This window comes from Kogia breviceps, chromosome 15 (genome assembly GCF_026419965.1).
Source record: "Kogia breviceps isolate mKogBre1 chromosome 15, mKogBre1 haplotype 1, whole genome shotgun sequence".
Classification (NCBI taxonomy): domain Eukaryota; kingdom Metazoa; phylum Chordata; class Mammalia; order Artiodactyla; family Physeteridae; genus Kogia; species Kogia breviceps.
In genome coordinates, this window is record NC_081324.1 from 57592226 (window position 1) to 57609098 (window position 16873).

The 16873-nt window shown below is 42.2% G+C and overlaps 1 long non-coding RNA gene across 1 annotated transcript in view; it reads left to right on the top strand.

Annotated features, from left to right (window-relative positions):
- Positions 1-663: 663 nt before the first annotated feature.
- LOC136792637 (uncharacterized) overlaps positions 664-16873 on the top strand; it is a 216772-nt gene continuing 200562 nt past the window's right edge. The window contains exons 1-2 of the long non-coding RNA XR_010836710.1: positions 664-1079; positions 1168-1451. This is a non-coding gene — a long non-coding RNA (uncharacterized lncRNA). The remainder of the gene's footprint in view (positions 1080-1167; positions 1452-16873) is intronic.

Sequence of the window (16873 nt, forward strand, 5' to 3'; positions counted from 1 at the left end):
CTGCCGATGCAGGGGACACGGGTTCGTGCCCCGGTCCGGGAGGATCCCACGTGCCGCAGAGCGGCTGGGCCCGTGAGCCATGGCCACTGGGCCTGCGCGTCCGGAGCCTGCGCTCCGCAATGGGAGAGGCCACAACAGTGAGAGGCCCGCGTACCACAAAAAAAAAAAAAAAAAAAAAAAAAAAAAAGCCTTGTAATATTTAGCCATTTTCAAACACTTCCCTCGCTCTCCGAGGACCTGGCTAAACAGATTCAGATAGATACTGAGTTTGTTTGAAGTCCGGACCGGCTGTCACTCTGCTACCCAAACCAGGTTCTTTTTGCCCCGACGCCCAGTGAGCCAAACACTCAACCTCCAAGGTTTGCAGCAGAGAGGGCTTGATGCACAAGCCAGCCGAGTGCAGACAGGGGAAAAGAAAGTCTGAAATCCACCTCCCAGAAGCCGGGGCCTCCAGCGGGCATTTACGGGATAAGCTGGCGTCACAGGCGCAGGGATAATGGGGACTGGGAAAGGATGATGGGAAACAGGTGCGGCATCCTCGTTCTGCGCAGGCGCAGCTCAGCCACAGGCCTCTTGCCCATTCAGAAACCGTCCTCCGTCTTCTGAGGTCAAATGTCATGGGGCACTCGCGCATGCCCAGTTGGAGGGTGGGTGGTCCTATCCAGTCTTAGCCAGCTTAGCTCCAAGTTAGGCGCCGCTGATCCAAGTTCCTGGAAAACAACTCCGGCAAACATCTCATTTTTAGGCTCCGTGCAGCTCGGAGGAGGAGCGAGCTTTGTGCAGCGACAGTTAAAAGGACCTTGATAAGGCAAATGGCCGTTGATAAGCTTGTCAGGTGGATCATCTGTTATCTTTGTCGCCAGTCGCCTGTCAGGCAGTTACCTGCGACCGTTTTAAAATACCTACTGATATGGACTGAAGTCAAGATGTATCTATCTGTTCTACCTTTCTCTTGAACTCTGGAATAACTACATGTAATAAGTTGCTGCTCACATTACCTTTCCAGGATAGTATATTTTCTTAAGCTACTTAAGCTTTTTAAGAAGCCATCATTGACCAGCTGCCGGTAGAAACTTCAGGTGAGTTAGGAGGGAGGCGTTTTTTCGTAAAAACTTTCTGTTGTACCTTTTTCTTTCTATTTTGTTAAAACACTGGTCTTTTTGATAGAGTTGTAGGTATTGGAACCTAGAGGCACGTTCTCTGGACCCCATCACTCACATATGCATAAGCTGCAGGACCTGTTTCTGGGCGCCGTGTCACTGCTGCCTACGCGCATCTGCCACCACTCTCAGCAGGGACCCTGCACAAGCGTGCACACGGCAGAGCAGGCCAGGCTTTCCCACAAATCCAGTGTCTGTGGAAAAACAGAGCTGCTTGAAGAAGCTACCATCAGAAGAAGTTGCCGAGAAGCAACGAGGCTCAAGTCAGAAGTTCCTGAATGGGTGTTGATGGTGAGTGACGGATGAAAGGTGAGGTGGGGGGACGAGAATGCAGAAATGGGATTCCCAGCATGTCAGCCGGGCTAAGGGGGAAATCCTCTGCTTTTTCCAAAGGTATAGGTGAGGATGCGTCAATCAGGATGTGTTATAACAAAGTAATTTTATGTGGCACTGCACTAAAATGAAACTATGCTAGCTTTGACTTTTCAGTGTATAATAACTTTGGCCGTTCAATTGATGGGTCATATTGTCTAGATGGTCGAAATAAAAGTGATGAGCAGCCCTGCACCCCATTTTGGTAACTTTTTAAATCCCTTGTTTACCCCCAATTCTGGAGGGAGCTGTTGGTGAAACTAGCACAGATGTCACAGGCAGCAAAGGCTTCAAATCCCACCTGACGGTCCTCAAGCCTCCAGAACAGCTTCATGGAGAAGAATGATAATTACGTTGATTGAATCCTCATGACTGAGCTCCTTTTTCAGCTGTTTTGATTTATTCTTTGGAGTATAAATGAGTTTTCAATGAGCATTACAGAATCGGCAGTACCAGAGAAAAAGGGTGGCAGTAGGATGTATAACTCGAGATGCTTTTCCAAACAGCTATTGAATTCCTTGTATTATTCGCGTTCTAAAGCCCTGTCCCACCCTCCCTAAACCTACAAGCAGTTTTGATTAGGGAGGAAGACTGGCATCACAGAAAAGCTCTTGGATCTCCTGGGAATGACATCCTGAGCCTTGTCTAAGTAGCAGCAGCTTCAAGCAGTAGAGCCCCGTGTCATGTCTTGCCCATGATGATTTCTTATATGGCTAGAGTGTAATAAATATTTTTGAATGAAGCCTTCATGTCCTAAAGTAATAGCCTCTTAACAACAGGGTCACCAGCTAGTCCAGGTTTGTCCAGGATTTGACTGGTCTTGACACAAAGTTCAACATCTGGGAAACCCCTCAGTCTGGGGCAAACTGGGACGATTCGTCCCCCTACTTAAAAGGCATTTAAAATACATCTTCCCTAGGACCCAATGTGATTCTATATTTGTTCTGTGGTCTAGAGTTCTTGTTACATCCATATTCTACAGGCAGTCATCTGCATGATCAGAATGGCACCAGGGAACGCACCTAGCTGAAGGGAGGGGTGGGTATGTGGTGGGTAGGGGCATTGGATAAAGTTTGAGAGAGCAGGAAGATTAATGTCATATCGGAGTCAGACTGCACGGCTTCTTTTACACTATAAATATTGTATGAAGTGCTGATGTAACCTTTCCTGCAGCATGACATGGGATTTGGCTGTTTTTATGGCTCGTGATTAAAGTAAGAAACAAGTCTCTGATTAGATTATTCTTTTCTCCCCACAGACCTCTGTCCTTCCCATTTCCAAGAATGCTATTTTATTTATACAATCAATCTAATTCAGACTCCCAACACCAAAATACGTGGGTCACAACCTAGAAAATGTATCCTAAGAAATATTCTGTTTATTCTTTGCCCCAAATTATTTATAAGCTCAGATACTGACTTTGATATGCACTTCAGGGGAATAAAAAGAGTTCAGACTTGTAAATTCTGCTTCCTTTTAAAAAGTAGTATTATCTGTGTATGGTAAAATCCACTTGAAGTTCTCTTGAGGTTGCATAAGAAAATAGATGGGTTTTTAATGATTTTAGTTTGTTGCAATTGCAGATAGCTAAATACAGTCGGCTGAAAAGCAAATTGAGCTCTAAGGAACAGAATTGAATCTATTGGCTTTCTCCTTCTGGTCTGTCCTACACAGTAATTTAATTATTTGTGAAACTTTTAAACTCAATTGACTCCCATGGAATTTATCCACGTTGGAGGGTGTTTAGTGTCACACTCGTTGTATCTTTTGGGCCTGGTCCAGCAATTAGCAACTGGGCTTTATTCAGTCATAAAGAACTAAGTATGTTTGAAATGCCTATGTGCAGTGTTTCATGTCTTTAAATTATGTCTATTTTTAAAATTCAGAACATTTCGTCTGCTTATTATGCTGAAATGCAGTAGAACTATCAGGTTCAAATAGAGGGAAATTTTTTTTTTTGTCTCTTGTAGCCCTTTAGCCAGATTTATTGGGTGGGAATTTAAAAATTCAACTGTGAGTAGAGCTCAAAATCAAAAAGATCCAGTATAAATAACATCAGAGGGTGAGCCCTCATAAATCAGCAAGTCTGATGTGAAAAATAGGTATAAGTTTAAAATCTTGCTCTGGCTGTTAGATGCCATCTACTGGCCATAATTACTGTCTGATACAACTAGCCATCGTTTCAACGCAGAGGGAGAATCCTCAGGACCTGTTATTAAAATTCGAGTAGCATTATACGGCATAGTCATTTTGTGCAAATCAGTCACGGAATAAGCATAGCTACATTTTGAAATTCAGATTGCATTTTGAAAGAAAAAACTACTATGAACTTAAAGTCTTGTGTAGATTTTACCTGGTTTTTAAAAAATTTTGGTCTCCCAGGAATATCTGTGTTACAGGACCATCTAACTGCTGTTGATTCTACAACCTAGCTTTTTTCCAGATGTATTATCATGTACAGGCATCAGGATACAGTTCTATGGTCATTGTACCTTAATACGTTTTGTAAAATTGGTCGGATTCCAGCAATTGTCTGTGTAGAATGTGGCAGGTGCCAACTAAGATGGTTCGTGTGCTATTGATGGACACACACAGGCTCTATCTGCTTTCTACATTTAAGAATGATTAGCACTGGTATCCAGCGTAGAGGAAGTTAAATATATAAACCAATCTCTTGCGCTTCACATCTATAAATTCTAGCACTTGAGTATGGGGACTGTGCTTGTGCTCTAGGTAGGAATAAGGTACAGTATGAACAAAGGAGTTTACAGTTCCTGGGTATCTTAAATTAGAGGGAAAAACACATATAGCATATTCTGCTAATGTTCTAGAACAGGTGTTGCTTAACTACAGCCAGCAAACCGGATCCAACCTGCCCCCTGTTTTTGTAAATAAAGTTTTATTGGCACATAGCCATGCCGATTTGTTTACACATTGTCTAAGGGTCCTTGTGCATTTCTAAGTGGGCTGAGTCATTGAGACACACCCCAGGGCCCAAAAAGCCTAAGATATTTACTCTCTGGGCTTTCACAAAATTGTTGCTGATTCCTGTTCTAGAAACTTAGACTCTTTATTTCATTAAGGCTATCTTTTATTTAAAATTCTAAATCAGCGTCTTTGCTTCAAGCAGCAGAAACTTTGCCACAGCTCTGGCTTGCTGTGAGAGATGGTTCCACCCGAAGGGAGGGGGGACCCAGGCTGCTCCGGGACAGCTCCGGCTGGATGGCCCAGGCTGGCCGGCTCCGGGCTTCCAGTGACAGCCCAAGGCTGCCCTCTAGGGCCTAGTGCAATGGGAAGGTTTGTTCCTGAACAGAGCGGAGGGGCCTTTTCCTTCCCCTTCTGGTGTCCAGTGGCTGAAACACATGTAGGAATGCTGGTAATAAAATTGACCTTCATGTTCATTAAGCTAGAACTAGCAGAGGCTGTGGAGGGATGTGCTTTCTAACAGTTTGGTGAATTGTCAGCAGCTTTGGATTGTGCAGACTGTAACCACTTAGAACAACTTCACATGGTCCAAGGATCAGAGGGGCCAAAAGGGGAAGCAGTCGGAAACATTGGGTTGGCCAGAAAGTTTGTTCAGGTTTTTCATAGCATCTTACAGAAAAAACTGAATGAACTTCTTGGCTAACCCATTATATGAAAAGCAAAAGCCTGTTTGTCTTTTTTAAAAAATAAAGGCAAATAGGCCAATTGACAGGAATTTGGGGAAGTGATATTTTCATATGCTATTATAATGTGGAAAAGAGATTAAGGAAACCCCTAAAGGTGATTTTTCAAATGCCCCATTTATACTTGATTTATACTTGCCTTCTTTTTGTTAAAACTACCTACATAGGTGATTACAATGGAAAAAATAGAATTTACATCATTTCTTTCAAGGTCCTTTTGGAGGCATAATCGTTTACGCTAGAACATGTTCTGTGGGTAAAGAGAAGGAGAGCTATCATTTATCTCCAATTTCAGTGAAAAGAAAGACAAGATTCAGAACAGGATGTGTCAGAGCTGAACTGGGTTTCGTTGACAGCTGACTATTTCCTGGCTGTGTGATGTTGGGGTAAATTAGCTCTTGGGGTAAAAACTCTCTAAGCCTCAAATTCTCTCAGCTGTAGAACGAAGATACTCAAAAGATGTATGCGAAACAGCTAACACAGTCCCCTCCCATGTGTGCAGTAAAATGTGAGCCGTGGCGATGAGTTACTAGATGTGTCTTGGGGACCTCGACACACTGTATATAGTTTGCTCGTAGTTTAGTACTAATTTGACTAGGTTAGCCCAGTTGTTCGAACCTCGGCTGTAATTAGAATTACCTGGGAAATTACATACATACACACAAACCCCTCTGACTGCCTGCACCCTGCCTCCCGACAGTCAAATCAGGATTTCTGCTGTGTGAGACCCAGGTATCAGTATCTTTGGTTCTGACATTTCCATTAGGTTCTTTTTTTGTTTTTTTAAAATAGTTTCTATGTCTTTGTGGAAAGTCTCCTTCTCTTCAGGCATGTTGTCAGTCTTTCCCACTAGATTTTGTGGCATCTTTTTCTTTTCTTTTAAATGTTACCTTGGAATCATTTGAGATTCACAGAGAAGTTGAAAGGACGGTACGGAGGGAGCCCGCATTCCCTTCACACTGCTTCGTCTGATGTTCACATCGTGCATAACCAGAGTCCAATCACCAAAACTAAGAAATTCGTAGTTGTACATTATTGTCAAGTAAACTACAGACCTTGTTTGGACATCACCAGACCTTTCCAGCGATGTCCTTTTTCTGTTCCAGGATCCAGTCTAGGGTCCCACCTTGTATTTAATTGTCAGATCACCTGAATCTCCCCAGTCAGTGACAGTTCCTCAGTCTTTGTCTTTTATAACCTTGACACTTTTGAAGGTACTGGTTTTTGTAGATTATCTCTCGATTTGGGTTTGTTGGATGTTTTCTCATTAGACTGAGTTTATGCATTTTTAGCAGACACTGCAGAAGTGATGCACTTATCCCAGCGTATTATAACAGGGGCACATCATGTTGCTGTGTCTTACATTGCTAGTGATACTACCCTTGATCACTTGGTAAAGGTGATGTCTTCTGGGTTTCTCCACTGTGAAGTTATCATTTTTTTCTTTGTAGTTAATAAACCTCTTGGGGAGAGACATTGAGACTAAGTGAATATCCTGCTTCACCTCAAACTTTGTTTACTGACTTTAGCAACCATCGGTGGGCCTTGCCTGCAACAATTCTAACTGTTGTGTCGAAGGATAATTTTTGTTTCTGTTACCGCTTCTACGTTCATTCATTAGAATTCCATAAGAAAGCTATTTCTTTCCCCCCATTTATTTATTCAGTTACCTGCCGTGTCAGTATGGACTCATGAATATTTATTCTGTGGTTTATAATCTAACACCACCGTCATTAATTTTGTCATTCGAATTGTCCCAGCCTCGACTGTCAGCCGCTTGTTCACGTTGGTGCCTCTGCCTTTTGCCATGTCCCATCCTCTTCTGATACTTCTTTCTACAAGATGCTCTAGTTTCATCTTGTACTTGCCCCGCCCCGTAACTACAATCAGTCTGTTTTGCAAGGAGCCCTGATTCCTTCCCTTGGAGAATGGAATTTAAAAACCAAGACCTGAGCGTGCTCACTGCTGCTGTGGTGCCCTCGCCTCCAGGTGCTCTCAGTGGGTGGAGTTTGGAAATACGTGTATGGATACTGACCCATCTCTGAATTTCCACCTCTGTCTGCCAGATACACCCACACACGTTCATACCCATGTCTCCAGTTCCCATCCAACACCTCAGGGTCATTCTCGCCTTCCTCCCTTCCTAATTTGTAACTTTTTTCTCTGACGGTGAGAAACTTGTCTCTCCTTATCAACCCCAGGACACATATAAAGTAGTTGCAGAATCGCTGACATTTTGAGAAACAAATTTACTAAATGGAGTTCAGTATTTGTGTGCCGTTCTTTGTGTCTTTATCCTGTGGCTTCTTTATCAGAGTTATTTTTAAAGTCCCTGTCTGGTCATGCCCATGCAATGAAGCCATCTGGGTCTGCTTCCTATGACTCTTATCTATTTTTGACCATAGGTCACATTTTCTTGTCCCTTTGGTGTGTCTTATAGTATGGCTTTTTTTTTTTTTTTTTTTTTTTTTTTTTTGCGGTACGCGGGCCTCTCACTGCTGTGGCCTCTCCCGTTGCGGAGCACAGGCTCTGGACGCGCAGGCTCAGCGGCCATGGCTCACGGGCCCAGCCGCTCCGCGGCACGTGGGATCCTCCCCGACCGGGGCACGAACCCGTGTCCCCTGCATCGGCAGGGGGACTCTCAACCACTGCGCCACCAGGGAAGCCCTAGTATGGCTTTTTATTTGAATACTTTTTTTGTAAAAGAATGGTAGAAATGAAAGTAAATAGCATTTACTCCACATAAAGACATGTCCCTTCTTGGTCAGGCTGCTGGTGTGAGGGGACGGGCTGACTCGGTCTGATCGTTGGTTGAGCTGGTCTCAGCCTTGTGGCAGCTTCACTTTGGTTCAGTTCATCACCAATTTCAAATGCTCTAAAGCAGGATCATCACTTGTCTTACTAAAGGGCCTGAGAAACAAGCACTGGTGACATGCCGGGGAGCTCTTTTGCTTGACAACTGAACCACCAGCTTTCTGGACCGTGGGAGACTTTTCTCTGCTTTCTGTCCTAGCTGCTGGCTGCTCTGGATCCTTGGGGAGGTTTTGTTCTCTAGTCCTGCCCCCTCCACACGCTTTCTAGACCACTGGAGGGCTCTGCCGCCCTGCCGCCCAGCACAGCCTTACACTCTGTGGAGGCCTCAGATACCTCCAAGGTATTTGCCCTCCCATCGCCTCTGGTGGGCCCGTGCCTTGCACTTGGGGGAGCGTTTCATGCTGTCGGGGGATGGCTCTCAGATCTCTCATGCTGCCCCTGCCTTTGATATGCTCTTTGTGGCAGGCAGGATAATGGCCCCCCAAAGATGGATGTCTGAATCCTAATTCCCAGAAGCTGCAAATATGTTAGATTACATGGAAAAGGGGAATTAAGGTGGCGGGTGGAATTAAAGTTGCCAGTCAGTTGACAATAGATAAGAAAGGGAGATTATGCTGGATTATCCCAGAAAACCCAGTGTAATCACAGGGGTCCTTCAAAGTGGGACAAGGAGGAAGGGAGGATGGAGCAAGGGTACCACCAGCCAGGAGAGGCTGGAAGAGGTGAGGCTTGGACTCCCCCCTTGAGCTCCAGATGGAATGCAGCCAGGCCAGCACCTTGGGGTTAGCTCGGTGAGACTGAACGTCAGACTTCTGAGTGCAGAACCGTTAAGATCAGGAGTTGGGGTCGTTCTAAGCTAATAACTCCGTGGCAAATTGTTACTGCAGTAACAGTAACGTGATACACTACCCCCCCACCCAGCCCTCAGGGAAGACCTGTGGGAATGAGTTGCAGGTGGGGGAAGTCTTGCCCCCTGGTCAGAGCCCTTGGAATTAGGATCAAGTGACGCGGGCCACTCGTGGTCATGAAAAGCTCATGAAGGGGTGGTCTGGGGCTAGGGGCTGAATCGTGTTCCCACATAATACCTATGTTGAAGTCCCAACCCCCAGTACCTCAAAAGTAACTGTATTTGGGGAAAAGGCCTTAAAAGAGGTAATTAAGGTAAAATGAGGTGTTTAAGGTGGGCCTTAATCCAATATGACTGGTGTCCTTATAAAAGGACACAATTTGAACACAGACCTGTATATGTACAGACGGAAGAACATGTGAAGACACAGGGAGAAGATGGCTGACTACAAGCAAGGAGAGAGGCCTCAGAACAAGCCAGTGCTGCCGGCACCTTGATCTTGGACTTCTCACCTCCAGACTGTGAGGAAATTCCTGCTGTTGAAGCCACCCCTTCTGTGGAGCTAACACAGCGGGTCTCTCCTCGCTCCTGTTTTTACACAGGGTTTCTCAGAGTTCTCCCGGAATTCATTGAGTTTACATGCCGATTTACACATTTCCAACAATTGGTTCCTGAGTGTCTCCTTATTTAAGGGAGAGGGCCAAGTGTGTTCCGAAGTCTGAACTCCTCACTCAATTAGTGAATGAGTATCGTTATCAGTAAAGTTAGACTAACCCAGGAGGTCCTCTAAGGAAGCGGCAAAGAAAAAAGTATCTAGGCATTGAAGAGACTTCAAGGTCATGAACATAGAGATGGTTCAGACTCGGTTACCCTCTGCAGAGGCAGAATACGTCTACGGAGGCCCATCCCTGAGCTTTGTATGTCCCTCTCGTCCTTCGGGCGTTTCCCACACTCTCACATACTTCCCCAACCCTCAGAGCAGGCATTCACAGTCACCTCCGGTGGACCACACCCATGCTGGTTGTGACCTGCAGGTCCTCCCCGCGGGAGGGCAGCTGCTTCTCAGAAGGTGGCTTGGCAGGCGGGGTCAGGGCAGCTGCAGAGCTCAGCAACTCGGTCGTCGTAGAGCCGCGATGGTCCCCACTGTCTGCCTGCCAGAGGGGGGTTGAAATGGCCTGTCTGCTGGTTAGGGCACTTTGACCCCAGGTCACAGAAAGAAATGGAAACCCTTGCTGTATGGCCTCCCTCTCTCTCTTTTTTTTTTTTTTTTTGTATTCCAAGATAACTTTGGATGTCTGTTGGTCTTTTAAGCTAGGATATAATATATTGATTCGTTTTCTTTTAAGTTACATTTCTTTACGTAATTGCCCTGACTTTTATCCCAACTAGAGTTTCCCAATCTCTTCTATCAAGCATTTAGAATTTCTTGGGTTACTTCTGGGAAAGCTAACTTCTTACGTGTGGATTTCCCAAGGTTTACATTTAAGAAAATCCTATTGTAATAGAACAGAACATCCTTCTCACCTGGGAGCTCCTGTAACAATAATCGTTACTATGTAATTATATAGTAAAGTGCTAGCAGCTAAGAGCTATTGAGTTCTTGCCACTTGCCAGATTCAGAACCATTTATTTCATATCTAGTGTCTCCTTTAATCCTCAAAACAAACCTCAGAGACACAGGAATGCTTATTTTCCCCCAGTTTATAGATGTAGAAACTGAGGTTTAGCAAATTGTAGTTGCCCATGTTTGTTTGTTTGTTTTTTGTGGTAAGTGGGCCTCTCACTGTTGTGGCCTCTCCCGTTGCGGAGCACAGGCTCTGGATGCACGGGCCCAGCCCCTCCGTGGCATGTGGGATCTTCCCGTACCAGGGCACAAACCCGTGTCCCCTGCATCGGCAGGCAGACTCTCAACCACTGCGCCACCAGGGAAGCCCTACCCATGTTTTTAACTGCTGTAAGATGTGGTCTCTACCCACCAGGATGGGCATGATTGGTTCCATTAGACCACAATTTCAGAATCAGGCATTATTTTAAGTGGTGGATAAGATATAGCTTGGATAGCTGTATAAAATGTAATTTCTCTAAGTTTTGGGATGGACTTAAACTTCTGTTTCAGAACTAACCATGTTTCATTAGATTGTTGTTGTATAGGTCTTTGTATTTCAGGGGCATGATTTAGCTCATGGCATATCCAATGCCATGAAGCAAGGAAAGCTTGTTATAATAGAGTACCATTGTGTGTATTAACACACCCATTAGAAAAGTTTCCTCAGAATTAAAGGATTTATAACCCTCATGCTTAAACAGAATCAGGCTGAAGACTGCAAAAGAGCTGTCATATGGTCTAATTTGATGGATACTTCCTGGATACTTTGAGCCTTCGGGCCTCTGCTTCCAGGAAATGTATAGATTGACGCTCAATGAGGGTACCTTCAGAAGGCTCATGTCCGAGAACCTGACAACATAGCTAACTGGAGACCTTTTATCACTCAGAATCTGCCCAATAGATCAGTGGTTCTGGAAGCAGCTACTAGCAGTGACCCAGGACAAGTTTCCACCAGTTCCTGGTTTCCTATAAAGTAAGAACTATGTACTTGGGAACATCTCTGTTAGAATATTTGACTAATGAGTCCTATGTGCAGGCCCCAGGCTTTGCTGGGAGAATGTCTGGAGTCTGTGATCATGAGTTCTATCGCAGTGCTCCATTGCTGGAAGAAATATTTTCATATTCCCCTCCAGTTTTCAGTTCCATGTTTTTTGTGTCATGTTTGAATTCCTTTGACATTTTTCTTACAGTGATGTTTGCAACCTAAGTATACCCACCTGGATTCTGGATAATAACTTGTATCTTACTGTTTTCGTTCATTAATATTCATATGTAATGACTATGATTCTCAACAGGGGGGCAGATCTGCCCCCAAGAGACACATGGCAACGTCTAGAGATATTCTTTTTTTTTTTTTTTAACATCTTTATTGGAGTATAATTGTTTTACAATAGTGTGTTAGTTTTTCCTTTACAACTAACTGAATCAGTTATACATATACATATGTTCCCATATCTCTTCCCTCTTGCATCACCCTCTCTCCCACCCTCCCTATCCCACCCCTCTAGGTGGTCACAAAGCACAGAGGTGATCTCCCTGTGCTATGCAGCAGCTTCCCACTAGCTATCTAATTTACATTTGATAGTGTATATATGTCCCTGCCACTCTCTCACTTCGTCACAGCCCACCCTTCCCCCTCCCCATATCCTCAAGTCCATGCTCGAGTAAGTCTGTGTTTTATTCCCGTCCTACCACTAATCTCTTCATGACATTTTTTTCCCTTAGAGTCCATATATATGTGTTAGCATACGGTATTTGTTTTTCTCCTTCTGACTTACTTCACTCTGTATGACAGACTCCAGGTCCATCCACCTCATTATAAATAACAGTTTCATTTCTTTTTATGGCTGAGTAATATTCCATTGTATATATGTGCCACATCTTCTTTATCCATTCATCTGTTGATGGACACTTAGGGTGCTTCCATGTCCTGGCTATTGTAAATAGAGCTGCAATGAACATTTTGGTACATGAGTCTTTCTGAATTATGGTTTTCTCAGGGTATATGCCCAGTAGTGGGATTGCTGGGTCGTATGGTAGGTCTATTTGTAGTTTTTTAAGGAACCTCCATACTGTTCTCCATAGCGGCTGTATCAATTTACATTCCCACCAGCAGTGCAAGAGGGTTCCCTTTTCTCCACACCCTCTCCAGCATTTATTGTTTCTAGAGTTTTTGATGATGGCCAATCTGACCGGTGTGAGATGATATCTCATTGTAGTTTTGATTTGCATTTCTCTAATGATTAATGAGGTTGAGCATTCTTTCATGTGTTTGTTGGCAATCTGTATATCTTCTTTGGAGAAATGTCTATTTAGTTCTTCTGCCCATTTTTGGATTGGGTTGTTTGTTTTTTTGTTATTGAGCTGCATGAGTTGCTTATAAATTTTGGAAATTAATCCTTTGTCAGTTGCTTCATTTGCAAATATTTTCTCCCATTCTGAGGGTTGTCTTTTGGTCTTGTTTATGGTATCCTTTGCTGTGCAAAAGCTTTTAAGTTTCATTAGATCCCATTTGTTTATTTTTGTTTTTATTTCCATTTCTCTAGGAGATGGATCAAAAAGGATCTTGCTGTGATTTATGTCATAGAGTGTTCTGCCTATGTTTTCCTCTAAGAGTTTGATAGTGTCTGGCCTTACATTTAGGTCTTTAACCCATTTTGAGTTTATTTTTGTGTGTGGTGTTAGGGATTGTTCTAATTTCATACTTTTACATGTAGCTGTCCAGTTTTCCCAGCACCACTTATGGAAGAGGCTGTCTTTTCTCCACTGTATATCCTTCCCTCCTTTATCAAAGATAAGGTGACCATATGTGTGTGGGTTTATCTCTGGGCTCTCTATCCTGTTCCATTGATCTATATGTCGGTTTTTGTGCCAGTACCATACTGTCTTGATTACTGTAGCCTTGTAGTATAGGCTGAAGTCAGGGAGCCTGATTCCTCCAGCTCCATTTCTCGTTCTCAAGATTGCTTTGGCTATTCGGGGTCTTTTGTTTTTCCATACAAATTGTGAAATGTTTTGTTCTAGTTCTGTAAAAAATGCCAGTGGTAATTTGATAGGGATTGCATTGAATCGGTAGATTGCTTTGGGTAGTATAGTCATTTTCACAATGTTGATTCTTCAAATCCAAGAACATGGTATATTTCTCCACCTATTTGTATCATCTTTAATTTCTTTCATCAGTGTCTTATAGTTTTCTGCATACAAGTCTTTTGTCTCCTTAGGTAGGTTTATTCCTAGATATTTTATTGTTTTTGTTGCAATGGTAAATGGGAATGTTTTCTTAATTTCACTCTCAGATTTTTCATCATTAGTGTGTAAGAATGCCAGAGATTTCTGTGCATTAATTTTGTATCCTGCTACTTTACCAAATTAATTGATTAGCTCTAGTAGTTTTCTGGTAGCATCCTTAGGATTCTCTATGTATAGTATCATGTCATCTGCAAACAGTGACAGCTTTACTTCTTCTTTTCCTATTTGGATTCCTTTTATTTCTTTTTCTTCTCTGATTGCTGTGGTTAGGACTTCCAAAACTATGTTGAATAAGAGTGGTGAGAGTGGGCAACCTTGTCTTGTTCCTGATCTTAGTGGAAATGGTTTCAGTTTTTCACCATTGAGAACGATGCTAGCTGTGGGTTTGTCATATATGGCCTTTATTATGTTGAGGAAAGTTCCCTGTATGCCTACTTTCTGCAAGGTTTTTATCATAAATGAGTGTTGAATTTTGTCAAAAGCTTTCTCTGCATCTATTGAGATGATCATATGGTTTTTCTCCTTCAGTTTGTTGATATGGTGTATCACGTTGATTGATTTGCGTATATTGAAGAATCCTTGCATTCCTGGGATAAACCCCACTTGATCATGGTGTATGATCCTTTTAATGTGCTGTTGGATTCTGTTTGCTAATATTTTGTTGAGGATTTTTACATCTATGTTCATCAGTGATGTTGGCCTGTAGTTTTCTTTCTTTGTGACGTCTTTGTCTGGTTTTGGTATCAGGGTGATGTTGGCCTCATAGAATGAGTTTGGGAGTGTTCCTCCCTCTGCTATCTTTTGGAAGAGTTTGAGAAGGATAGGTGTTAGCTCTTCTCTAAATGTTTGATAGAATTCGCCTGTGAAGCCATCTGGTCCTGGGCTTTTGTTTGCTGGAAGATTTTTAATCACAGTTTCAATTTCAGTGCTTGTGATTGGTCTGTTCATATTTTCTCTTTCTTCCTGGTTCAGTCTCGGCAGGTTGTGCATTTCTAAGAATTTGTCCATTTCTTCCAGGTTGTCCATTTTATTGGCATACAGTTGCTTGTAGTAATCTCTAATAATCTTTTGTATTTCTGAAGTGTCAGTTGTTACATCTCCTTTTTCATTTCTAATTCTATTGATTTGAGTCTTCTCCCTTTTATTCTTGATGAGTCTGGCTAATGGTTTATCAATTTTATTTATCTTCTCAAAGAACCAGCTTTTAGTTTTATTGATCTTTGCTATTGTTTCCTTCACTTCTTTTTCATTTATTTCTGATCTGATCTTTATGATTTCTTTCCTTCTGCTAAATTTGGGGTTTTTTTGTTCTTCTTTCTCTAATTGCTTTAAGTGTAAAGTTAGGTTGTTTATTCGAGATGTTTCCTGTTTCTTAAGGTATGATTGTATTGCTATAAACTTGCCTCTTAGAACTGCTTTTGCTGTATCCCATAGGTTTTGGGTCGTTGTGTCTCCATTGTCATTTGTTTCTAAGTATTTTTTTATTTCCTCTTTGATTTCTTCAGTGATCACTTCGTTATTAAGTAGTGTATTGTTTAGCCTCCATGTGTTTGTATTTTTTACAGATCTTTTCCTGTAATTGATATCTAGTCTCATAGCGTTGTGGTCGGAAAAGATACTTGATACGATTTCAATTTTCTTAAATTTGCCAAGGCTAGATTTGTGACCCAATATATGATCAATCCTGGAGAATGTTCCATGAGCACTTGAGAAAAATGTGTATTCTGTTGTTTTTGGATGGAATGTCCTATAAATATCAATTAAGTCCATCTTGTGTAATGTATCATTTAAAGCTTGTGTTTCCTTATTTATTTTCATTTTGGATGATCTGTCCATTGGTGAAAGTGGGGTGTTAAAGTCCCCCATTATAATTGTGTTACTGTCGATTTCCCCTTTTAAGGCTGTTAGTATTTGCCTTATGTATTGAGGTGCTCCTATGTTGGGTGCATAAATATTTACAATTGTTATATCTTCTTCATGGATCGATCCCTTGATCATTATGTAGTGTCCTTCTTTGTCTCTTGTAATAGTCTTTATTTTAAAGTCTATTTTGTCTGATATGAGAATTGCTACTCCAGCTTTCTTCTGATTTCCATTTGCATGGAATATCTTTTTCCATCCCCTCACTTTCAGTCTGTATGTGTCCCTAGGTCTGAAGTGGGTCTCTTGTAGACAGCATATATATGGGTCTTGTTTTTGTATCCATTCAGCCAGTCTGTGTCTTTTGGTGGGAGCATTTAATCCATTTACATTTAAGGTAATTATCGATATGTATGTTCCTATTACCATTTACTTAATTGTTTTGGGTTTTTCTTGTAGGTCTTTTCCTTCTCTTGTGTTTCTTGCCTAGAGAAGTTCCTTTAGGATTTGTTGTAGAGCTGGTTTGGTGGTGCTGAACTCTCTCAGCTTTTGCTTGTCTGTAAAGGTTTTAATTTCTCCATGCAATCTGAATGAGATCCTTGCTGGGTCGAGTAATCTTGGTTGTAGGTTTTTTTCCTTCATCACTTTAAATATGTCCTGCCACTCCCTTCTGGCTTGTAGAGTTTCTGCTGAAAGATCAGATGTTAACCTTATGGGGATTCCCTTGTGTGTTATTTGTTGTTTTTCCCTTGCTGCTTTTAATATGTTTTCTTTGTATTTAATTTTTGACAGTTTGATTATTATGTGTCTTGGCGTGTTTCTCTTTGGGTTTATCCTGTATGGAACTCTCTGTGCTTCCTGGACTTGATTGACTATTTCCTTTCCTATATTAGGGAAGTTTTCAACTATAATCTCTTCAAATATTTTCTCAGTCTCTTTCTTTTTCTCTTCTTCTTCTGGGACCCCTATAATTCGAATGTTGGTGTGTTTAATGCTGTCCCAGAGGTCTCTGAGACTGTCCTCAGTTCTTTTCATTCTTTTTTCTTTCTTCTGCTCTGCAGTAGTTATTTCTACTATTTTATCTTCCAGGTCACTTATCCGTCCTTCTGCCTCAGTTATTCTGCTATTGATCCCATCTAGAGTGTTTTTCATTTCATTTATTGTGTTGCTCATCGTTTCTTGCTTCCTCTTTATTTCTTCTAGGTCCCTGTTAACTGTTTCTTGCAAATTGTCTATTCTGTTTCCAAGATTTTGCATCATCTTCACCATCATTATTCTAAATTCTCTTTCAGGTAGA